At 41.3% G+C, this 25798-nt stretch overlaps 1 protein-coding gene across 3 annotated transcripts in view; it reads left to right on the forward strand.

The window, feature by feature from the left end:
* The window catches only part of LEF1 (lymphoid enhancer binding factor 1), a 119881-nt gene that overhangs the window by 30992 nt on the left and 63091 nt on the right, over positions 1 to 25798 (forward strand). The gene's annotated exons all lie outside the window — the stretch shown is intronic.

A 25798-nucleotide genomic window follows, 5' to 3' on the forward strand; every position in this document is an offset into this window, starting at 1 on the left:
TCTGTATTTTTAGGCCTTTGTCCTCTGACTCTCCTTCAGGCTGGGTTCAGCTAACATTCTCAGTCCAGTCTCTCTCTTACCATTTCCTATCCTTAATCCCATCTTGTCATCCTTCCAGGCTACTTAGAGGATGTTGTTACAAGTGGCTTCAAGTTCACATGCAAGGAAGGAAAGAAGGCAGAAGAGGAAAATGGGGCAGGGTGGTGTATGCCACCCATGGGTACCATGCCCCAGCACGCTCCGTTCTGGTCCAGGTGGAAGACCTGTGAATTCCTGACATCCCAGCCCTAAATTCTGAACTCTTACTCTCGTGCAGGCAACGTTGGCTCCAGGCGGTTGGTTGGGAAGGAGTGGGGTGTCTGGGTGCTAGCCTCCATAATCGCTGGCAATATCCTCACCCCCAAATAAACTTCTGTGGGAAGTGAAAACATTCTTCAAGGTAGACTCTCTAATCCCTTTTCCCAACCAGATTGCTGTTTCTAAGCGCCTGTTATATAGCAATGTCTCTGCTAGGTTAACTGTCAGCATAGTCACGTGTGTGTGTGTGTGTGTGTGTGTGTGTACACGTGTGTATGTACATGTAATACAGTGTTTAAAGCTCATGAATCAGATTGGCTGTGCGTGAATCTGAGCTCCACCACTTAATGGCTGTGTGAGATCTTAAGCAAGTTATTTAAGTATTTTAATCCTTATTTCCTTATCTGTATAATGGGAATAATAGTAGTAGCCACCCAATGCTTTGTGTAAAGGCAGTGCAAATGCGAAGCATACTTGACATTTAGGTGCTAATAATATTAGCTGTTATTATTGTTGTAAGGAAAGAACACCTCTTCTGCCTTCATTTAAAACATGATTTACATTTTGTTACTGTTTGAGATATACTATCTTCTCTACTTGTGCATTGTTGATATTTGAGTTTCCTCATGACCTGTTCCCAGAGTAGAGCCCAGGCTATGGAGGGAAGTGGAGAGTCCAGCCTGTCTTAGCTAAGCCTGAATTTCAATCGAAGGTGCAAAATTAGGAGGTTTTGTTGTTGCGGTCCTAAAGGCGGTATAATCATGGGAAAAAAATATATGGTTAGAAATTCCTTAAACTCGTAGGTTGCAGTAATTTGGAATTTAGGGAAAAACCATAGTTCATATTTTTTCCTAGCCTTTTTAATATTCTACAGGAAATAGCTTATCTCTTTCACAGGAAAAATAAACTTTAATTACATGAATGTTACCTAGTATATTTAGGCATTTTATATGTAGTTGGATGTATTCCAGAGGACAATCTTAAGTCCTAATTACAGAGTACATACATGTGTAATTCACTAATATTCGAAATGGTAAAAAAGAAAGCCATATTTCAAATATTTTTAGTCAAATAAAATATGGGTTATAGATCTAAAATTTATATTCAGGGCTATGGTGGATGAGACCAGCAAGGTTCGGGTTACAGGATGATTATGGTCCTTCAGCGTCAAGGCAGGCCCTGGGCAGCACAGGCTCTGGTGTCTGTCCTTCCTGCGCCCAGACCGATCCCCTGGCCTGCAGCACACACGGCCTCTGACCCTTCCCTCCTCGGTCCCTGAGGGCAGCGTTTGTTCTTTCATACAAACTCCAAATGGAAATCTTAAGTTGCAATGTGAAAGCAACTTTATGATATTCAAAATATTACTTGAACCTTCTTTTTAAAAGGAAATCTCTTACTTCGATGATTCTGTTATTGTAAAAAAATTTTTGAAAGGAACTTATTTAACAGTTTTGCTCCTTTTAGCTTCAAAATTCTGTAATTGGAAGACTATTTCTTTGGGGAGGGGCTCTAAAATGTATTTTAATTAGTGTTAATTGACATCAATTTTAAAGTATTTAAAATAAAAACACTGACTTTATAACAAGCCAAAAGAAACTTATTCTGAGTTAAATAGCTTTATCCTTAGCAGAAATGTCCAGAGAACCTCTTAAATTCCCCCTCCCCCCCAGCTTTATTGAGGTGTAATTAACAAATAAGTGATGCTTTGGTCAACCTCAGAATTTTAAAGTAACACTCAGAGCTCTTATTTATAGATGTAATTTTCAGTGTCTACATATCTTTATAATAGCTTCATAAAAAGTTTTGGACAGTATCTCCCATTCTACTCTTGGCTATTTGGAGTTAGAACATTACTTCAGAATATAACAAGTATAGCAGGGTAAATAATCACAAACATTTATGCTTTTGAAAGAAAATACAAATCTTATCGGAGGGCACATGACCCTTAATTTGACCCTTCAGGTACTCTAAGAATTTACTATCACGCTGTATAAGACATGTAAATCATGACTAGTTCTGCAGCTGTAAGAATCCTAACTGGCAACTTTTTGGCATTTGATCCTAAGTATTGTTAGCTTTCCAGATTTGAATGGGATATCCAAACCTGGAATGTTAGTATGTGGCATAACTATCTAAAGTTGGTGGGGTTTTTTTAAAGGAAATTTAAGGAGATGTGCATTATTTCATTAGAAGTATTCAAACTGGCAATTTAGCACACACATGCTTCTATAAACATTAACCCTTTGATTTTAGAATATTTGGTTGAATAGACAGTGCAACGAAAGTATTGAGGGTGTGGGAGAATTTTTATAGTAGAGGGACAAAGCAGAAATGGTAGAGATGTATAATTTATAAAGTGCTAAACCAACACCACATGGAAATTTGAAAGGTAAGAGTTCTTTGGAGAACTTGTAGTGTGCTTGTGCATCTCGGAAAAAAATGAGCCTGTGTTTTATAATTTTTAAGTTTTAAATACGATAATCTTCTGGAAATTTTCCTTCTTTTGTCTACCATGTTGTTTTTTTCCTACCTGAATTGTAGCTCCATATCATCATCTTCCTATAAAAAGTTACACTGCTTCCCGGAGAAATGAGATCAGTTGTTGTTAAGTTGGTCTGTTTGTCCACTAATTTTGTGACCTTTTATTATGGATGGGTCAGAAAGAAGTCAGACCAAGGAATTTTGAAGGGATGCATTTAATCACACAGACTGTTTGATGTACATTTGGGCAGGGTGGGGAAGAAGGCTATGTGTATGATGAAGCCAAAAAGAAGAGATTCCTCGGTCCATGTGTGTTTGAGCCTCGGCCAATGGGATGAGTGGGAGGAGGGCAAAAGGAATTGCAGGCTCCGGTGGGTTAGCCTCTGGAGGATTCAGAGTGGATAATTACCTACCCGGCAGGGCTGGAGGAGAGCTACATGTCTCTGCTTGCCTCAGAATCTCTCCCCTGCTGGCAGTCTATTGAAATGTCACTCAGCCAGCCTACTTGCTCCCAATTCCCACTGTTAGAGGTCCTCAAGGGACACAGCCATTGCTGCCTGCAGGCTGTTCAATGCCCCAGAACTGAACCTAAAGAATGGGAGGGGCTTTAAACGTGGCCTGGCCAAACATCCCATCCGGCTGATGGACACAGCGCTCCCTCTCCCCCTGTGAGGCCAGACCTCTTCAGGGGTAACTCCCTCACCTCTCACTCGCCCCCAACCCTCCACCCCCACCCCAGGAGGGACCCTGCATTTCAGGGCCATCACTGACAAGACATGGAATCACTGGTCCGTATGTATTTGAGGCTGTCATTTGCTTTCCTCCCACCCTTTTCTACTCTTCAGATGAAACCGACATTCTTAGTTCTTCCAAGCCTCTGGTTCTGGAACTTTTGCTGTCACCTCCCTCCTCATATGTGCTTGGTTCAATAAAAGCTTGAGGTTTGAACTACCCAGTACTTCAGATTGGGTCTGACCACTACAGCATAGGGCTGATCTGAGCCCTCCCTCCTTCTGAGCATCATAGGTCTACTAGTATTAATGTAGCCGGAGGATTTAGTTTTAATCACCTCTTGATACCTAGGCTCAAAGTTAATTTTACGCAACTGAAATTTCTGTTTTCCTTCAACATGTTGGTATATGGAACCATCAACTTGTAAAGTTTTACATTCATCCATATTAAATTGCCCCTTCTCAGTGTCACTTGGTCATTTTTAGCCATTTTGGTTTATTTGGATCCAGTGATACAATATTTTTTATTCTTCCCATTTTCTTGTCCTCTTGGATTTTGAAAAGCGGGCATCTCTTTAAAGGCATTGATTAAAATGTGTGTAGAGGCTGGCCAAGAACGATTCACTGAGCCATTCATCAGTAGCCTTTGGGTATATTGGAAGGATCTCTCATAGACTTCGGGATAAGATAAGAATCCTGGTTTTGCCTTTGGCTTGCTGTGTGACACCTCCTGCTGCACAGGGTAGTTGTAAGAATTGGAGGTCATGTATGTAAATCATCAAACACAGTTCCTGGCACATAGTAGTGGTCAACAAGGATTAGTTCTCCTCTTTTTACTCTGTTTTGGAATCACAGAAAGTGCCATTCTTCACCCATGCTTTGGGTTAATTAAACCACTGTCTCGCCCATCAGCTTCACAGGCCTCTTTTCTAAGATTGAGTGCTACTTCCTTTGACGGCTCCTCCCGTGCTCTTACATTTCTGCACTTTTGAACCTTAAATAATGAAATAAGGTTGCTCTGGATGAGTAGTTGACCTTTTTCCTAGTCCTCTTTCATTACACTGGATTACTTTATCAGTTGATAATTTAGAAGAATGGTGACATATAGGAAGAGGCATAGTGGTGAGGGAGAGGGGTGTGATAGAGTTGAAGGACTGCTAGTGTGGAATCACAGAGGACAAAATCATACAGGCCCACAATCCTTTACTCATAAATTTGGAATTGAAAAATATCTGTAAATTTGGTGTCCGAATCTGACCCTAAGTAATGTGAAGTTGTTTATGGTCTTTATTTCACTAAGCATGAATATTTATATGCCTCATTGCAAAACTGAAAATGTGTTTGATTATAGACTACTGCCTTTGGACCCGACTGAGGGCAATGCATAATATACAGTATGTGTGCCAAAATATTACTTCCCTTTTTTCCCCCCAAATATTACTTTTCTAAAATCTGAAAAATTAATTTATAAAACATATGGTCCCAAGGGTTTCAGTTAAGAGGTTATGGGGCCTATACCAATGGGTAAGTAGAAGTCTTGGAAAGAAAAATACCAGCCTAGTTTAAGGAAGACTTTCCATACTTCACAATAAATGGGATCATTTGGATTATTTTCCAACACGATGACATCGCAAACACCGAAATCCCTCTTGGTGGGGGTGGGGAGGTGCTCTGAACCACCTCGTAAGGATATTGTCAAAAGAGTTTATTGAGTAGGAGACTAGACCTCTAGAATCTCTTCCCACCCCAGAGTTATTAACGTCAAAGTTATTTCAGCCTTAGATGGATGAGCTCCAGCGGAGGTTTCTCTGGGAGCATGAGTCCCAGCCCATTCCAAGAATTAATTAGAACACAAAATAAACAGGAGGTGCCATGCCAGCCAGTGCAGGACCTAATGATAGAGGAGTCTGTAATTGCTTTACATTGATTACTTATGTCTCAACAATTACATCACTGCAAAGTTTAAATTGTAGATAAAGGTTGTATGATAAACTTCTGTTTCGTGAGGTTGATCTAACCCTCGGTTCTCAGAGTGTGGTTTCTGGATCAGTAACATCAGCATCACCTGGGAACTTCTTAGAAATACTCATTTCTACTCCCATCCCAAGTCTACCGAGAACTCTGTGGGTGAGGTCCAGAAACCTGTTTTTGATTAAGCCCTCAGGAGATTCTGATGCATGCTGATTCATTAACCATTATAGAGTACTTTTCTTAACACACACACACACACACGCACACACACACACGCACACACACACACACACACACACACACACACTCACACTCACTTAGCATGGCCCATGATGCCTGCCCTCTAGGCCTCAAAGCAGAGTTTGAGATAGGCCTGGTTTACTCTATGCCAAGGTGCTGTTTTGAAAATGCTGTAAATGAAACTCAAAATGCAGGAGAATTGGGAGGTGTAAGAGGATTCTAACTGGGACTGTGAGAAAGGCTCATTGGGAAGTGTGTGCTTTAAGACACCAGTAAGACTTTGGGTTACAGAATGGGATAGCATTCTGGGCTCAGGGGAGGACAGTTAACCTCTCCATTGGGGACTCAGTTGTCTCTAGAATGTCAATGTCATATAGCACTAATAACGGAGAACTAAGACAGTACTATTAGCCAGACTACTGCAGTACATATTTCACATACTTTGGATATGAAATCAATTCTTTGGGGGCCCCATTGCCTTACCTTATTGCATCTTGCTTGAGTAGCACATCAGTCTAATCCTGTAATGTTTTGGATTCCTGAATCTCTTACCCCATTGCCTAATTAGATCCTCATTCAAGTCATCGAAAACACTGAACTTGCATTTGAAATTTCCCTCCTGTTTGACCTAAATCCAAACCTCAGTTCAGTGTACTTGCTGAACTAGAAAGAAATAATCCTGAATATTTTGTGTGTGGTTTGTAAAAACAATCTCATTGTTCTGTCATTATACCCTGTATTACACACCCCTCACTTCTTTTACTGGGAATGTTTTACATTTTAAGCTTTTTATTCAAGATATTGTTTATACTACATGGCAAGCTGCACAAGAGCAGGGTTTTGCCTGACTTTCAGAAGTCTGCCAGAAATTTTAAAAATGTATGTATGTTCCCAAAGGGGCTTTGCCTCACAGAAGCATAACTGTCACTAGTCCCATATAGTGGCTTGTGCGAGGACACCACCCAAAACTCATGGGTTGGTCCCTGTGACCTCTTTGGACGACTTAGGTAATTTATGGAGATTGACTTGGATGCTGTTGCTGGAGAGTTCAGTGTTTCCAAATGTCTTTCTTTGGATTAAAATTGTTCTAATGATACATGGAAGTGTGTGTTTTTGTTTGTTTGATTGTTGTTAATCCTCACCTAAGGATATATTTTCCATTGATTTTTAGAGAGAGTGGAAGTGGAACAGAGGAAGGGAGGGGCTGGAGAGAGAGAGAGAGAGAGAGAGAGAGAGAGAGACATTGATTTGAAAGAGACACATCCATTGGTTGCTTCCTGCATGTTCCCTGACCAGGGCCGGGGATTGAACCTGCAACCAAGGTATGTGCCCTTGACTGTGAATTGAACCCAGGACCCTTTGGTGGGATGACCGATGCTCTAAGCATTAGACACACATGCCAGGGGGGAAGTGTGTTTTTGTAATGGCCTCTTGCATAATTGTGTTGGCATTGCTTTAAGTACTTTCGCGTGGTTTAAGTTAGAGAAAACTAAGTTTATGTAGCACCACCATTACAATTTAATATTGTAATGGTGGTGCTACATTACAATTTAATATTGTAATATTGTAATAATTTAATATTGTTTAAGACAAAAAATAAAAAAGAGTATACCTTACCAATTTTCCTTCTTTGTGGTTAGGGACAAGCCTAAGTTCCAGGAAGCAATTTGGGGAGGGTGAGGAAGGAAACATGTTATTTTTGCTTTATAGCAAATTAACTGGAGATGGAGAGCCTTTTAATAAACTGTAAACAGTTAATAATCATAGGCTGATAACACACCATCATAGGACTGTGTATTCCGGTGCCTTTAAGGATCTCATCTGCCAAGTTCTTAATCACTTCATTTAAAGAGAATCATATAAGCGGTCTAGTAATTGGTTTGGGTCACCTGTGTGACAGGCTATTCTTCCTTTTTTTTTTTTTTTTAACCTAAATTCCAGCTGCTTTTCTAAAATCCTTGTATACAGGGAGACATTTGAAAGACTATTTTAACTCATCCTTAAACTCAAAGGGAAGTATATGAAATACCATTTTTCTGTAAGTGATCATTGGGGCCGATAATGTTAATGGAAGAAATGAAAAATGGATCACTATTGAGTACCTTGGTGAGTATTCACACTGTAAATAGCATTGCTGCCCATAAGAGGACCATGTTTCTTTCCTAAATAGATGATGTTCATTATTGGTACTTCAGACAGGTTAAGAAAATTGTTCAGAGAATGAATATACATGTGATTCTTAGGCTTATACCCTATATAAGTACCCACCCAAGATTGATAACCACATTTTTTTGTGTGCCTACAATTTGTGCCTAAGATAAACTAAGTATATTGCTGACTTTATTAAACAATTAGAATGCTGAGATGTGAGCTGAATTAATTGGGAATACTTTGTTGTTGGATAGATTTATGGAGAACTACTGTCAATGGTTTTTGTTGTTGTTGTTTTGTTTGTTTTTAAGTAGAATGCCCAGAGCAGACTTTTTGTCCTGTATCTGGAATTTTCTCAGAATCCGGAAAAGTATTCTTTTACTTTGTTCTCTTTTCTTCTGCTTATCTCATTATTCATGAAGAGCCATGTTTTTGAGAGCGAAGCATTCAAAATTCATGCAATCCATACATGGTTTGAGCTCCTAACTACCCCTTACCAAAAAAAATTATGACTCTGAGGCTTTGAGAAACTATGATTCAGAGATTTTTTTTTTCTCCTAAAATTATAATTTTCTTTGGAATTTGAGTGCTCTTAGAATGTTCAAGACAAAGAGAGTATTCAAATTGACCACTGGTTTTGGGGGAAAGTTTTGTATTGTTCTAGCTCTTTCTAGTGAGTTGGTTGAGCAGTGGTCGCCAACCTTTCAGACCTCATGGACCACTGGTTAGCGACCGCTGGACTAAACAATTTAGAACTGAGAAGATTTCTGTATAATCAAGCAGGACTTTGAAATGAATGGCTAGGCTTCTGCTAAGGTGTTCAAGGAAACTTGATTTTCTGTCTTCCCTTCTTCTTCCCTTGGGAGCAGCGGGTTTGGTAACGTTGGGAATTGGAGAAAGAATGGAAGCCAAAGAAATGCATTGATTCAGCCTAGAGGCGGGTGGAAAGAGGTTCCACCTGGCCTTATTTCCCAAAGTGAAAGTGTTGCCTATGATTTAATAGTTTGGGAAGTGCTTATTGATTTTATCTGTGATGGTATTTATTTGATTACTACAAATAACCATTTCTGATAGGCATTTTTATGGGTTATTTTCCTCTTTTTTATTTGAATATGTATTAAAGCCAACAACAAAGGAAATGAGCTAATTCATACATAGCCTCACCACACTAATAACTCTTTTCATTATTCACGACCTTTTCTAGTCCTTGACCATGTCCAAGTCCGTTTTGTATTTTTATAATCCTATCTGTGTGTGTGTATGTGTGTGTGTGTATATATACACACACATATATATATGTATATATATATATATATATATATATATATGCTAGTATTTATCCTTTCAATAAATATGGGTGCTATATCTTAAGTATATATTTATTTTCTATTAAAATGAACGTATTTCACAATTTAGAAAGTGAGTCCCTTAGAGCAGGAGTGGGGAATGTCTGCCCGGCGGGCCATATAAGGCCCGTGAAATTATGTGGTCTGGCCCTGCCAAGGCCTTAGGGATGAGTTAATTAAATGTTTGACCAAATATAGCAGGCTGCTTTAAAAAAAAAACATCTTCACCCAAGAATATATTTTCCATTGATTTTCAGATAGAGAGAATGGAAGAGAGGAAGGAAGGGGAGAAAGAGAGAGAAAAACATTGACATGAGAGAAACACATTGATTGGTTGCCTCCTACATGGGTCCCTACTGGGGCTGGGGAACCTGCAACTGAGGTACGTGCCCTTGACCTGGAATCAAACCCACAACCCTTTGATCTGAGGGCCAACACTAATGACTGAGCCAAACCAGTCAGGGCTAGCAGGCTAATTTTTAAGAATGATGTTATAAATGGCCCCTGGCACAAAAAAGGTTCCGCACCCCTGCTTTAGAGTCAGGATGGAGAGCTCCAGAAAAAGGGACACAAGGACAGACACCCAGTCCTGGACCTCGTTCTCTTTGGCCCCAAACACTTGCAACCTTAAATTCCTATTTCCCACAGTCCAGCCTTTACTATTGCACAAGTTATACTCTCTACATCCATTAGTTCTCTGTGACTTCCATTTCCCACTATTAATATTCCTAAAATCTCTGGCTCCTCGCAGTGGCACGAGGGCTACAGTACGTTTTCTGCTTAACGAGGTGAGATGCGGCCACAGCACATACTCGGCCCAAGGAAGGGAGACGTGCTGTCAAACCAGAGAGGACCTGTAACTCATCGGGGTAGTTTGACAGGTGGTTTTCAAAGACACGGAGAGAAGGAGAGAGAACATAAAATTTATGACCACACAACAGTAATTTTAATAACTTTTTATCATCACCAAACCCCAGGGCTTGCTTCTCTCTAGCCACCACGCTCTCCAGCTCTCTCCAGCCTCTCTTTGGAGGTTCACGTGAGAGTCAGCCTCATTTATATAGCAGTCTTCAAACTCAGCATTCCCTCAGGTTCACAACTTTATAAATGAAATCGGTCATTTTCAGATTTCTTTCATTTCTTTAATAGTCCCCTCAACTTAGACAGTTTTGAAGTAACATAAGGAGTCCTCCTGAAGGATAGCCCAGGAATTGACTAGTCAGACAAGAAGTGCCCAGTGCCGTCTCCCGCCTCCCCCTGGTGTCAGGGCACTGTCCCAGCCTCTGGGCCTTTGCTTCTGCTATTCTTTCTGCCAAAATGCCCCCCCCCCCCCTGCCTCCGCAGGCAAACTTGTACTCAGCCACTGACCCAGCTCACAGGCCCTCCCCAGAAACTCTCCTCAAGTCCTGTGTGGCCTTAATTACTCCTGTAGTATTTGATTCATGCCTCACTTGGAGCATTTTTCACATTGTATTGAAAGTGATTAATTCACATCTCATTCCTCCCCCTCATTAGACAGTGTACAGATTCTTCAGGACAGGGACCTCCTTTATATGATTAGCCCCTAAAATAGAGCCACATATAGTACACACATTCACAAATAATGGAGTAAATGAGCAGCACTTTCACCTCATTTTTTTTTTAAAGGATAAACAACCAGGAGGTGAGAATGTTGAGAAACTATTAAATTACAGTCCTGATTAATTATTCCAATTGTGATTTATTCTAACTCTAATCCTTTTACCCCTTTTCCTTTGTCTCCTCAAACCTCTGTGTATATACCAAAGACACAGGAAGATCAAAGTCAAACTAATCCGTTTAAGTCCTGGTAAGGGACTTAGATGAAAAATTTTGATTGGGGAAATTGACATAATTGACTAAAATAACTTCTGAACACTTATAAAAAATATCCATGATATCTTTTTCATTATTGTAAAAAAATCTAGAATTGGCTTTTTATATGCATGTATATATAAACTTTATTTCTAAATTAAAGGAACTTATAATTGGCACGTTAAGTCCTCAGTGGAAAACAAGAGTTTCAAAATATAATTAAAACCACTGGGCCCAGCCAGGTGGCTTAGTGGTTGAGCATCAATCTAGGAACCAAGAGGTCACAGTTTGAGTCCTAGTCAGGGCACATACTGGGTTGTAGCCCTATCCTTAGTAGGGACTGTGCAGGAGGCAGCCAATCAATGACGTTTCTCTCTCGTTGATGTTTCTCTCTCTCTCTCTCTCTCTCTCTCTCTCTCTTCTCTCTCTCTCTCTCTCTTCCTCTCTCTCTAAAAATCAATAAACATATTTAAAACAACAATCACTGAACTGTAACAGGACTATTTCCTGAAACAAACAAAAAGCTACCCCAATCCAGTAAAAGTGGTCTCATGTCCATCTAAGTACTTAAACATTTAAAATTGGCAGATAATTGGGAAGTTTTTGTGGGTTTTAGTAGTAAATATGAGTAGTTCATACTGTTATGATTAGTAACTTTTTAAATTTAGAGACATAAATAATACAACACAATACATTTGGGATTACCTCATAGGTAAATCACGATGGCTTTAATCACCTTTGCGGATTACATGAAATTGAAGTCCCAGGTGAGCCCTGGCTTCTGTTCTCTGATGGTAGGACTGTACACCCAGACTGCTGCATTAAACCATCTGTTGTGGGCCAGTTGTTTCCAAAATTGGACTATTAAACTATTTCGCAAACTCATGTGCTTAAAAAAAAAAAAAGATTTTAAGGTAGTGTGGTATTACGCAGCAAACAAATGATTTTTCTGAAAGGCCCGTAGGGTGCAAAATTCTACAATATAAACTATCAATAATATGTACATATCTGCTGAACTTCCATTAATTTTCACTAGTTTATCAATTAAATTCTAAAACATGGAATATTTCACCTGTAACAGTGGGAAATTTAAAAATGATAATGTGTGGCCCTGGCTGTGTGGCCCAGTTGGTTGGAGTATTGTCCTGTACACCAAAAGGTTGCAGGTTCGATTTCTGGAGAGGGTACATACAATGCATACTAGTAAGCTCAGTGCATTAGTCCAGAGAAAAATAACTGCTAGTTTATGATGGGAAAACACATCGGTGTATGAGAATCCTAAGTTGGGAAGTGCTACATTCTACATGATTAGAGAATTCATTTCAGTAGAGAATTCATTTCAGATTTAACAAGTCAAAAATAAAGTTTCCCATAGCTTGGTACCATTGGGACTACATTAAAGTATATAGGACAGATCTGGTGATGCCTAGAAAGGAGTGTTGTAGAAAACCAGTTTTAGTCCTAGGTCTAAGTTGGACTCTGGACAGATTGCTTGTGGATAAAAGAATGTGAAAATCCAAAAAAAGCTCTGAAATCTGAAACTGTTTCCAGAGCTTATTTGGTGGCCAGTAATTGATGTGAGACTTTACATAACCTTTATTCACCGCACTGATGTGCCTGCTATTGAGTTTTGCTGAAATAACGCTCATGTATCTGATTAAGCGGTGCTGCCCTAGACTCTGTGGGGTTACATATTACACAGTATATATCCTATATTACTGCCCATACATGTGGAAAATTCTGTAAACTGGGAAACATTTGGCCCCGCGGGTTTCATTCATATAACATGTATGTTGTGGACTAGAACCTCAGTTACTTCATGTAAATTAGAGTAATGATACTATACTATTTTACTAAGTGTCAGGCAAATCTGTGTTTGAATCTTCCTTTGCCTGTTACCCTGAAAGGATAAATCTGAGTGTGTAGGGTTCTTTGTTTTCAGAGTTTCTAAAATAGTGTTTGATAAGTGTTAAGTCAATATACTTCCTAAATTGTAGCTTTGATTATTAATTTTAGATTTAAAACTGATATTAGGCACCAGACAGTTGATGTGCTCTTCAAATTCTGGCATCATGCTTGATGAAATACTCTAACCAGCCCTTCTGCTGAAATAAGCTAAAATTACAGATACATACTTTACTTACACAAACACTCATATATACTCAAATATGTATACATTCAGAATACAGGGTGGGCCAAAAGTAGGTTTACAGTTGTTTGTATGGAAAATAATACAAAATTAAGAAAGAAATAGTAATACAAGAATAAACTCTTATTTCATGTACTCAAAACTGGAAACCTACTTTTGAACCACCCTGTATAGATACATAAACATGCACATACATATCTAACCTGTAAAAATACTTTTTTTTTCCTTCAAAATAAGTATTTTGAATGCATTCATGAGCTGACTAGAAAGTATGGGCTAGTAAAAGTGGGAACCCAGTGATGAGAATAGCCCACGGAAGCTGGCTTTTGTTGAATGTAGTGAATCAAGCTTCAGTTTACATCTTGCAGGGTGCACGGGACAAAGAGTAGAATCTAATAGGAGAAAAACCCCAACCCCAACAGGAAAGCTGGATGGCAAAGGCTGAAGAATCTTCAGTGTAAAGGTGAACTAGAAATAAACTCGCTTTCCCAGGGAAATTGGCACTGACGAGAGGAGGAAAAACCCTCTCCTAAGAATTGAAACGGCTGCTTGCTTTCCCTCAGGTTTGCATCCCCCTTCCACACCATCCAGGTGGACGCAAAGACTCAGACTGAGGGTTTTCTTTAAGAGAGTCCTAGTTTGGCAGTGCTTCTCAGCATATGGCAGAAGCGAAGCAGATCCGCTCTGGAAGCACTTAATTTCAATAAAGACCTCAAAGAATTTCCATTTATAAACTTACAAGGGATGAGTAGTCATAATAAAGCAAAAAAGAAAGTAAGAAAATCACACATACAAGGAAACATGATCCCATGAGCCACTGTCAGCAGATGCAGTAGAGTCAGACCCCCGAGCCTTTACATCACTGTTGCCATTTGTGTTATCCAATGTACTACCTGCATGTGCTTCTTGAGCACTTCCCTGGTACACCTGAGAAACTGAATTTTTAATTTTATTTAAGTTTAAGTACCTTATAGTTAGTGACTACTATATTAGACTGTACAGTTGTAGAAAATAGAATCCTACCTAATAAAATAGTAATATGCAAATTGACCGCACCTTCACTACGTCCAAGCCATGCCTACCAGCCAAAGCCACGCCCACCACCCAAAGCCACGCCCAACAGCCAATCAGGGTGAGTATGCAAATTACCCAACAAAGATGGCGGTTAATTTGCATACGCTGAGGGAGGGAGGAGTGAAGACTGAAGACAACTTAGAAGGAAGAGGGAGGAAAAGCGGAAAGCAAGGTGGCTGCCAGAGGGAAAGCCCGGGCGAGCGGGGCAGAGCAGGACAGAGCGGGGCGGAGCGGGGCAGGCGGCAGTGGCGCACGGGTGCAGGCACGGCGGCTGCAGCGGTCGCTTGCAGGATTCTTCCTGCAAATGGGCTACTAGTTATTACATATTTAATTTAATGTTTAAGAAATAGAAAAGGGAACTGAAAAATATGAGTAAACATAAAGAACCTATTTGAAGATGGTGACACACATCAAGGAATTCTGTAGTACTGAATATTGTGTGGTATTTAAATAAGGGGGTCCTCTGCTGGGGTGCAGAAATATCATTAAACTTTTTCACTGGAATAGTAAAAAAGTGACACAGTTTTGAAAAAGAAAAGGAAAACACTTCAGCAGATTGGAGTTAGCTGAAGGAGGTATTAATGAAAGGGAGGAAAGATCTAAAGAAACTTTCCTGAAAACATACGGAGAGACCAAAATAAAGGAAAATTGTGAAAGTTAAAGTATGAAAGAGATACTATATGCAAAGATCAACTCAAAGTAAGCTGATGGAACTATGATAATATCAGACAAAGGAAAATACCATTCTAAACTGTTATCCTGATAATAATGTAGCTTCAAAGTCTATAAGGGAAAAATTGACAGACCCACAGCAAATATAGACAAATCTCCCTTCTATCTAGTAAGAGAGTTCAACATATCCTACTAGTTGATAAATCACTAGATATTCCCCCTCTCACTCTAAAATAACTATGCTATAGAATATTTGAACAACAAAGATTAACAAGGTTGATCAAATGGATTATGTGGGTTGCTGTTTCCAACAACTCTAAGATGGAAAGTATTGGGCCAGGAGTCAAGCATAACAAACTTCAGTGCATTTAGTTATATGACTACTAGAGGCCCGTTGCACGAAGATTTGTGCAATAGGCCTTCCTTCCCCTTGCTGCCGGCACCTGTTTTCCTCCGGCACCTGGGACCCGGGCCGCAGTGGAGCCAAGCCTTCAGCCTTCGGTCTTCAGCCTTCAGTCTTCAGTCTTTGCTCCGTGCCTGCATATGCAAAGTAACCCACCATTTTGTTGGGTTAATTTGCACACTCCTGATTGGCTGGTGGGCGTCGCAGAGGTACGATCAATTTGTATATTTCTCTTTTATTCGTGTAGATTTTCTGATCACAAAGCCATTGATGATCAGAGAATCTACATTAAAGCTATATCTTAACAATAAAGAAAACTCTTCTAAATGTCTCAAAGGTTGAAGAAAATATTTGGGACTAAATGGTAATAAAACATTTACATGTCAAAACCAGTCATTTGCAGCCAAAAGGATACCTAGAGAGAAATTTATAGCCTTAAATGCTAATAATAGCAAACAAGAAAGAGTAAAGGTGCAGTAAGCATGTGGTGGATCAAGGAGAATGATGGAGGCCTGAGGAATGATTGTAGCACAGTGCAGGCAGGGGGCTATCCTCCTTTGCTGCTAGCAGTCATCAGCTCCTATATTTTGGAGGAGCCTTTTTAACTTTATTAGAAGTCAGTCTTTCAGGATGTTGGCCAGAAAATGTTATCCAGGTTATTGGGAACAGCTGGTTCAGAGGGTGAGAAAAGGGACATGGTTACCTTGTAATGCCCAAACTACTAGGGCTGCGTGGATTGTGCTTTCATATCTCTGTTCTGCACCCAGAGCAAAAATAAACCAGCTCCTTTAGTTGAGTGGGTCAGTATCAGTAGGTTTGGTTTAGTAGCTAGGTTCTCAAAGTATACTTTTGGAACCCCTGGGTCCCTGAGACACTTTAGGGAGGGTCCATGATATCAAAACTGTTTTCATGATAACATTAAATCTTTTTTTTTGTTTGTCATTTTCACTGTGTTGACATTTGTGTCGGTGGTATGAAAGCAATGATGAGTAACAGCACAAAACAAGGTAGTGTCACCAACTGTACTAGTAGTCATTTTTATTTGTGCTGGGTTGAAAAATGCTAGTTACTTGAAAGAGGTGTTTATAGCTTGATAAAAGTTATTAATTTTGTTAAAAGTAGACTTTTGAGTACGTGTCTTTTTTTTCCTGGTGGTGAAATGAGAAGTACTTTGCTGTGTAGTGAATTGCCATGGCTGTCTCAAGGAAAACACTTGTATGATTAAGTTTTTGCTTTACAGAATGAGTGACGGATCAAATATGGCTATTCAGAGTTGGTTATTTTGCTAGACTTTTTATCAAAACTACAAAGTGAGCCTGTCACTTTAAGGAAAACAATTATATTTGTTACCAATGATAAAAATTCAGACTTGCAAGCAAACATTATATTTTAGGAAATCTTGTATCCTTCACCATAAGCTTGAGCTTGAATCCTTAAAGACTTCTGATGAGAGCTTTGGTGATACTGACAAATGCAGTTTTGATTTTGTATAATGAAATGTGTCAATATTTGGGAGATCTGCATAACTCAGTAAGCCAACATTCTCCAAATGATCAGTTATAAAATCATACATAGGTGAAAGGATTATTCAGGATGCAAGGCAGACTAATGGATTTTAATGTAACAGAATAGGAAAAGTTCACTGGTATGGTTTCAAATTTCATACTGCAGCTAACCTTTAAGAAGCCATCATTTGTCCAGTGTCATATTAAAGGAGAATATTCACAATGATCTAAAAAGGCTATTAAAGTAATTCTTTTCCAACTACATATCTGTATGAGGCTAGATTTTCTACATATACTTGAACCAAAACAAAATATCACCACAGATTTTATACAGAAGCAGATGTGAGAATGAAGCTGTTTTCTATTAAGCCAGATGTTAAAGGGATTTTCAAAAATGTAAAACAGTGCCACTTCTTTTCCATAAAAATGTGTTATTTATGTTCACATGTGATGTATTTACTATTGTTTTTATAGACAAATTAATATTTTTAAATGTTCTCTGTTTTAATTTCTAATACATTAAATATCGATAGACAAAATCTTCATAAATAAAAGCTCTTTGGGGTCCTCAATAATTTTTAAGAGTAAAGGTATCTTGAAACCAAAAAAGTCTGAGAACTATTAGTTTAGTAAGTCAGACTTTTAGGCTCTTTTATAGGAAAGATTTAAAGCTGCCAAGAGCACAAATACATGCATAGTTTTTTATTTGTAATGAAGGCTACTGTCGAATGAACCAGCACCATTCAACATAATCCCAAATAGGCCACATTGGAAGGACTAAGACCTTTTTTTGAGCATTTGAACTATCTTTTTTTTTTTTTTTTTTGCATTACAGGGGGATTTTTTTCTTAAGTGGGTAATTCTCACTGTCATTTTGAACATGACTGTAATATTCTTAAATGACATTTTGAGCAATATAAATCTGAACACTATCATATATTTAAAGGAGACTCAAATTTCCTGAGTGAAAATAGATAAGAATCAGTCGTGTCCTCAGCTCTTAATTAAAACAAAACTTCAGTCTGTGCATTCAAAGGAGATCAAGAATAGAAATAAAATCTATTCTAAACGAAAGGAAAGAAAAGTTCCCCATTTTAACAGAAACAAAGACAAATGATTTAGAAACCCAGAGACCTGCTTTTCTCCGCAGTATGTGATTTTCGGTAACCTGGTGCTTGGGCTTTCATCTGGATGTGGGAGTTTGCCTTCACCTCCACACACAGGCTTGTGATCACAGCCTTTCCCCTTGGCCTTTAGACCTCAAAATTCCACAGGCACAGTTAAGAGAGATGGGAGCAGGAGAGAGAAGAATCATCTTACCGTGCATCCATACAGTATTCCAGAAGGTGAAAGCTATAAACCAGCAAGACTGGGGAGCCCACCTTTCCGCATCGTTTGCCTCTAGAAGCTACATAGTTGACGTACCGAGAAGGCAGAGACATTGAGTAATGAAATCCTCTTTTTTCAATTTTATTTTTGTTTCCTTTGGTTACTTGAATGTATTTGATTCAAACCACATGACATAAAGTGCGGCTTTTCTCACGTGTTTGAAAAACAACAACAGTTTTTGCTTCATCACAAAGAAGCTCAAGAACAGATTAGACTGAAACAGCAAGTGTATGTAAAAAAAAAAACAAACAAAAAACCAGAAAACAGGTCGGTGGATGTTGTTATACTGTCTCATTAAAGAAAATGAGTCAAGATTGATCTAATTAACTCACACGGATTCAGCACATTTACCCACTAAACCAGGCGGCAGTGGCCATCTCCTGCCACAGCTGTTTAAATTGCTCACATGAGTCATTCTGAGAAGAGACTCTGCCTTGAAGAAAATAAGTAAACAATTTGAAAAAATTGTCTTCTACCTGATAATCATCTAAGAGAAGCATTGTAATTATGTACTTGGGAGAGTCCTTGGCCTGAGGCCTTTCCAAACCTGACGTGGCCTCCCAGAGAAATTTAGAAGGAAAGTCATTTGTCATTCCATTCATTGGAGGCACAGTGTCTTATCAAGTGTCACCTTCTTGCTAGTTCAGCTACAGTAGAGCATTGTGGGTAACAGTGCATGTTAAACCTGAACTTTACACTCAGGCCATATGAAAACCATTCTCATATAAAATATGTGGAGGTTAACTACCAGTAAATTGATCTGTTGAGTATTTTTAGCAAAAATATGTCATTGTTTAGCAAATGCAGAAATGTCGCTTTGTAAAAAGATAACTAGAGAAATGAAAGTATGAATTCTTTGCCATCTTCTAAATTAGAAGTGAGTGCCAATAAGCTCATCTTTTAAAAACCAATGCAATGGAAATAAAAATAATCAGACACTCTTACAATGTGCTTGTTCCGGATCAGACAGATCTGGATTTGATTCCTGCCCCTATCTTTCTAGCTATGGGATCTTGGGCAGCTCATTTAGTCTTTCTCAGCCTCATCCTAAAATGGGGATAATTATAGCAATCTCTCAAGGTTGTTGCTGGGATCAAACATTTGTTTAGCATAGTACTTGTTGCATAGTAAATGTTCCAACTGGTAGTGATGGTAATTGTGGCTGTTATCATTGCTAATATTAAGTTGTATTTCACAAGTACTAATTAAGTCCTGTTATCTTCCTGAGTCTTAACTCGCCTCTAAAATGGGTAGTTGGTAGGTGAGTCTAAGACTCTCTCAGCTGGGCCTTCGGAGTGGTGCAGGAGGTTGGCGCTCTGCCCAGTGGAGGGTCCTTCACGCCGGCTCCCCTCCCCTCTCCTTCCCCTTCCCCCACCCCCTGCAGCCGCCCTGGCCAGTTAGCGCCTGGCAGGAGGAGGCTGCCAGATCAAAGCCCTGAGGAAGGTCAGGCATTCCTGGAGCTGGGAAGCTGCGCTGGCCGCATAGCTGCCTTTCCCTGATCTTCTACCCAGCGGCTCCATGGAGAGGCTTTTCTAGAAGCCCCTTTCTGAGCACTGGGCTTGGCTGAACTGGGGAGCAATTTAAGGGAGAAAACCTGTTTGGGGTGGGTGGGGGGGTTTGCCATCAAAACCTTTCATTGTAATGCTTTTGTTTTTTTGGGGGGATGTGTAAAAGGTGAGAATAGGACAGCAGAGGTCAAGTCTTGTCAAAATATGCTAACAAGTGGTAAATGAAGTTATTGTATACCAAACAGTGCAACCATTAAAAATGGTGTCATAAAGCATAATCAATAAGAGAAAATATTCACAGTATAATGAGTGAAAACTAGGAGATGAAACGTCACAGATTTGTGGGTTTTTTTAAAAAAAAATAAATGAATTGGGAAGAAAATGATCTCTGTTAAAGTTTTCTGGGTGGCAATATCAGGTAATTTTTGTGTAACTTATTTTTATATTTATTATTATTTTTTAATATTTTATATTTAGTTAACTTATATTTTTATTTTCTAAATGTTTGACATGAGTTAAGGTTTCTAATAAGGAAAAACAAAGCTTTTTTTTTTTTTTTTTTTAAGAAGAAACCGAATTGTCTTTCGGGTGGAAAGCTTCACCTTTTCAGAGAAAAGAGGATGTGTGCGTGTGAGTTGTGTGCAGGGTGCCTTGCAGTGACTACACCGGGTGCTCATGTGTAGCCACCTCCCGGGCTGCGGACTTGAAGCTGTGGAGGTGACCAGGGCCTTCGTTTGTGAAACACCGTGCTTACCGCGTGCCCAGCTCTGCTCTTAGCACTCTAGACGGACTCACTCTGTGAAGAAGACCTTTGTGGGAAACCGAGGCACGGGGGAGGTTAGCACCGTCGGTGAGGAGGCAAGCTAAGACGCAGACCCAGAGGCCCTGCTCCAACCACACCCTGTCCCGGGCTGCCCTTCCCAGGGTGGAGCCTATCCCGGCTCCCCGGCGAGGTGAACGGGTGCTGCGGCACACTCAGTTCTGAGTGGGTGCAAAGGGCTCTTTGGACCCTCCTCTCACCCTTCTTGATTCTCTGTCCTGTCAGCGAAGTCCAGCCCCTGTGCCCCTGCCCTCCTCACTGGGTCTCAGTCCTACTCCCTCAACAACCTTGGTTACTTCTTTCACCTGAGAGTAAAAATCTTACCTGGGTGTGAGTGTAGCAGTGAGCCTGTAGTGTCACCGGAATTGAAACCACCATTTCTCTTCCTTGTGTCAGTCAGTGGCTCCACTTCTCCCTACAAAAACAGCTTTTCCATAGCTGCTTCTCAAACGAGGGAGAAAAGCAAGGCAAAGAGGCCAGATGCTCCAACGCCGTGTGTGTGTGTGTGTGTGTGTGTGTGTGTGTGTGTGTGTGTGTATGTGTGTGTGTATATGTGTGTGTGTGTGTGTGTGTGTGTGTGTGTGTGTGTGGTGGGCAGACCTCTTCACCCTCCAGGGCCTCAGTTCCCTCATTGGAGCAAAGCAGGGACGGAATTAAATGAATGTCAAGGTCTCTCACTGCTCTGATTCTTTGAAAAGCTTCACGCCATCTTTCAACATTTTCTGTCACAGGTTGTTTTTCTATATATTTCTGTATGTTTCAGAAGCAGAGGGAAGTTAGATTGTTACCATATATTTGTGCACCAGCCACTAAACTCTTGTTTCGCGTTAACCTCTTCCAGTCTGGTGAGTCCCTCACTGTGCCCTGTTGTTTTGAGAGCAGTTATCTGCACTGTGGCATCAGTTACTAGCTTACTTTTGGTGGAGAACTCAGTTACCCATTCTTGGATCAGCAAAATAATGGGTTTCTAGAAAGACCCATTGTCTCTTCAAAGCAAATCACCTTAAAGTAACTTGTAAATAGACATCTTCTCAGTGTTCTAAAGCAGAGGAATGATATGGGCTCGCCATCGCCACTGAGAGAGGAGGCGACTTCCCACTATTAAACCACATTACGGCTGACCGTCTCCGCTCCATCGGGTCTCCGGGCGGCTTCCACTTACGCCTGTTCGCGCCCTCCGGTGGACATGCACGTTACGTGGTGCCTTTGGTCTGATGGACCAGGACAGATCATTTTCAGTGGATAAAGTCGGGCGTTTGCATGGCCAGCAGAGACTTTCTGTCTCCAGCAGAGGAACATACCAGTTACACCATTGTGTGCGTGTGTGTCTCCATGTGTCTGTGTAAAGGGGACCTTTAGTTGATGCTTATCATCTAAAGAGGATAACAAATGAAGTGCTTTAACTTTAGCCTCTTGGACTTAGTTGTTCACCACAAGCCAGTGGAACACAGTTCAAGTGCCATTCTCTCCTCCCCTTTCTTCCAGGCAGGCAACGCCCACCCTCACCAACCAGGACTGCTGCCTGGGGTGATGCCGTCGTGGGCACCCCAGGGGCAGGGAGCTCCCGAGGTTCTGTTCACAGGGAAGGTGGCAGTTCTCTTGAGACTGCGGACAGCAGTTCTCTCTGACATTGCAGATCTGCTTCAATCTGTTGCACCTTGATAGTGACAAGCTGTGGTCACCCGTGGCATGTGTCTCTGAGACTGGTCCTTGCTGCCCAGTGTGGAAGCTGTTGTCCTTGTCCCGTGGCCGCTGCTCATTCACAGTCAGTGTTCTCTCCCTAACCATTAAACCCGTTTCTTCAGCTCATGGCGCTTGTCTGCTTAGAGGCACCAACATTATCGCTGCATTTCCCGGAGAACACTTGTTTTCGCGTCACGTTGGGCTGTTTGCCCACACTGCATAACTTTTCACTTCTGTGCCTGTGCTGTCATCTTCACCTCGTCCTTTCCCCTTAATCACAGGGCCTGTGTGTGTGTGTGGGTGGGGGGGTGGGGGGGTGGCGATGAAGGCCTTCTTTCTGGAAGGGGCTCCATTGGTATGTCTTACCATCCTACCTTATTGATTGACAGCAGTGGTGGTGGTGATGATGATGATGATGATGATGATGCTGATAATGATGATGGTTACCACCTGGATGGCTCTTTGCATACAAAATGCTTATTTTTCTCTACCATTTAGGCAGCTTGGTAGTTCTCCCTGGCTTTTTCTTACACATTCCTTTATGTGACTCTGACAATAGTTTAATTTGATTACCAAATAGGTTAACTGTAAAGGAGAGAGAAAAATCTCCAAAGGACAATTTTTTTGTTTGTTTCTTGTTTTGCTTCCATACTAAATACTCTGGACTATACCGAGGCACAAAGTTTGAATGCTTGCAACTACTGAGCTGACTAGGCCTACAATGGGAAAACGGATTTTTAGTAACTTAATAAAACAGGTAAAAAATATTTGAGTAATTATCAACTTCCTGAAATGTCCCTGACGTTCTTGCCTTTTAAAACAAACAACAAGAAAAGAGATCCAGTTTGCTTTAAACTTATTTGTTGCCTTTTTTATTCTTTGTCTTCACATAGTGGTTTTTAATGACTTTAGTGTCCAGAGCTGAACCTTCTACAGCTGAAAGTAGAACAAACCAACTTTTCACTTGAATCTGTCTTGTCTTTTATTCAGAGTGCTTATTGTAAGCAGTGTGACAGTGGGTAGCCACATGGTAGAATTAGCCACATACTGCTTCGTCCTGCCTGCCCTCACTTCTCTCTCAGCATAGACTCCTACAACTTGCTCGTGGCCTGACCTCCCGACACGGCTATTGCTGTTTTGCAGTTGTCCTCCCTGCTATTCTAAGTGCCAGGGAAATCCTGTTGAATTCTTTGAAGAGCAGATTTATAGGTGTCTATGTTTTGATATTTTGACAGCGCTAGGTGCAGACTTGGGTTCAAGGTGCTTGTGATCTTTGGCAAAAACAGGATGTTTTAGGTGAGCCTGACTGTACAGGGGGTAGGCTTGTGGCAGGGTGGGTACTCCCTGCTCTGGTCCCTATTTCCCCTGCACACCCACCCACAACAATCCGATGCCTTTGTGTGCCGGTTAGCATCAGGACTTGGCAAGGGACAGTCAGTCGTTCAGGAGGTGCGCCCTTCCCCCTTTCACACAGCTCCCTGATCTCCCACCCAAACCCAAGCAGCTCCCTGTACCCCCCTCTCCCCTGCACTCGGTCTCAGCAGCACCCAGCCCTGTGGCCCGGCTCCAGCTGTCTCCTCTCTGCCTTCACCTAAATGTCTTCTGTCCCATGTGCTTTCGCTCTGATTTCCAAATGGAGAAGTCTGGTTAGTGCATTCGCTGGCTGTGTAGTTCTTCTTTGGTGAGTGACATCACATAAAGAGGAGGGTCGCCATCGGTATCAATCCTGTAACGCACGGTGTGTTTTTCACATGAGTGACATCTCACCTTTGGAGACGGTGGCAGCCCCAGGCTCTCATTCCCGGCTCCTGCCTCTCCTAGTGTTCCCTTTTCCAAATGGGCAATTTTTGACTTGGCCTAACAGTGTATTCTATGGGTCTCCGTGTGTCTTAAGGCAGAACATTTTATTTTGTGGCGTTAGACCCTGGCTTGCTTCTGCCTTTTCTGAGAGGGCTGCTTCTATAAAAGGGTTTAGGTTCAGCATGAGGAGCACAAACGAACGGTGCTCGTGCTAAGCCATTCCTACTGGGTTCAAAGGACATGTGGTCACTGTGCAGCAGATGTTGATTTGATTTCATATTTTATCTATTTAACAAACATTATTATGAGCCAGGGACTGATTCAGACACTTAATAATCGTAGCAGCTCACTTAATCCTTAACAACCTTGTGAACGAGGTATTGTGATTGTGACCCTTGTTTTCAGATGAGGCACAGAAGGAACAGGTAGGTTGCCCAAGGCCATACAGTGAGCGGCAGGCAGTCAGGCTCCCGCCATCTGCTTTACCACCGCCCCATGGCTGTGTCCTACAAGGGGTGGGGCGGCCAAACACAGTCCTGGTACCATTTCAAGAGACCATTCTCTTTGCCTGCGGGAGAGCAGCATGAGAATTCTCTATTCAGGGGACTGAGGCACGCAGTGAAGACCTGACCCTCTGGCCTAAGAACTATGTGTCCTGGCGGTTTTTCTTGGCCTTTTCTAATGGAGGCGGCTCCTCGGGTTCTCCTCTGACGACACCGAAACCATCCTAGGCTCACAGAACGGGTTCCAGCTGCCATACGGCATGCACCCGTTCCTGACATGGCAGTGTGGCCCGGGTTGGCTGGTGCCGCCTGTCCAACAGTCCAGCACCATTGAACCTTAATAGGTTATTCATGTATCACTGTTTCTTGTGGTCTCCAAACACCCCAGCTCTTTGCCTACTCTGACCACTGGCTGCTGACTCGAGGGGGCAGATAGGGCAGGGCTTGATCTCACGGCAGATGTTGGGCCAGTAGTCCACCTCAATCCATCTGCCACTGCTTTGTACTCGCAACACCTTTCTCTCTCATCTTGTCTTCCTCTACCTCATCCTTCCTTCACCCTTCCTCTCATTACACAAGGTGACGGGGATAAACGACAGTCAGGGCTGGGAATGGCCGTGGGGGCCGCAGAAGGGAAAGGATCTCTTTTTGGAGCCATCCTTGCTTTTCTCTTCTCTCTTCCCCTCCAGCAGGAGTGTGGGCTCTGCAGCACGGCCTGGTCGCCACAGGGTGACTTGGCTGATAGTGCTGACCATTGGCTGGGTCCCCAAGGCACACTGAGCAGACGGTGCTTTCAACATTAGCTATAGGCCAGTGTGCTTGGAATCAAGATAAAAATACAACTTTTGTGAAGTCATCAAAGCTTTAGCTATAGTTAGGGGGGAGGGGGGGAAGAATGGAAGGAAAGTAGAGAGTCAAGTCTGCATGGTTGCACCTCACTGGTAGGTGGGTGTTCTTCATTGACCGTCACAGGGTTCTATACAAATTATCATCATGAATAATCTCTTCTTCCTTTTTTGTTACATGTGTTCTTTGGTGTGTTTTATCGAAATAGTGGGGCAGGGGAAGACAAGGTGTCCATTAGCCCTATATCCTTCTTAGGAAGAAGTTAGAGGAAATAATTTGTCCAATTGCTAGCAACTTCAGCATATAGAAATATGACCCATCTTCCTCCCAATTTTAGTAGATGCTCAGTCTGGACAGATTTCAGAGACCTTATCGTTGTAGGACCATCCAGGGTTT

Source organism: Eptesicus fuscus, chromosome 2 (genome assembly GCF_027574615.1).
Source record: "Eptesicus fuscus isolate TK198812 chromosome 2, DD_ASM_mEF_20220401, whole genome shotgun sequence".
NCBI lineage: Eukaryota > Metazoa > Chordata > Mammalia > Chiroptera > Vespertilionidae > Eptesicus > Eptesicus fuscus.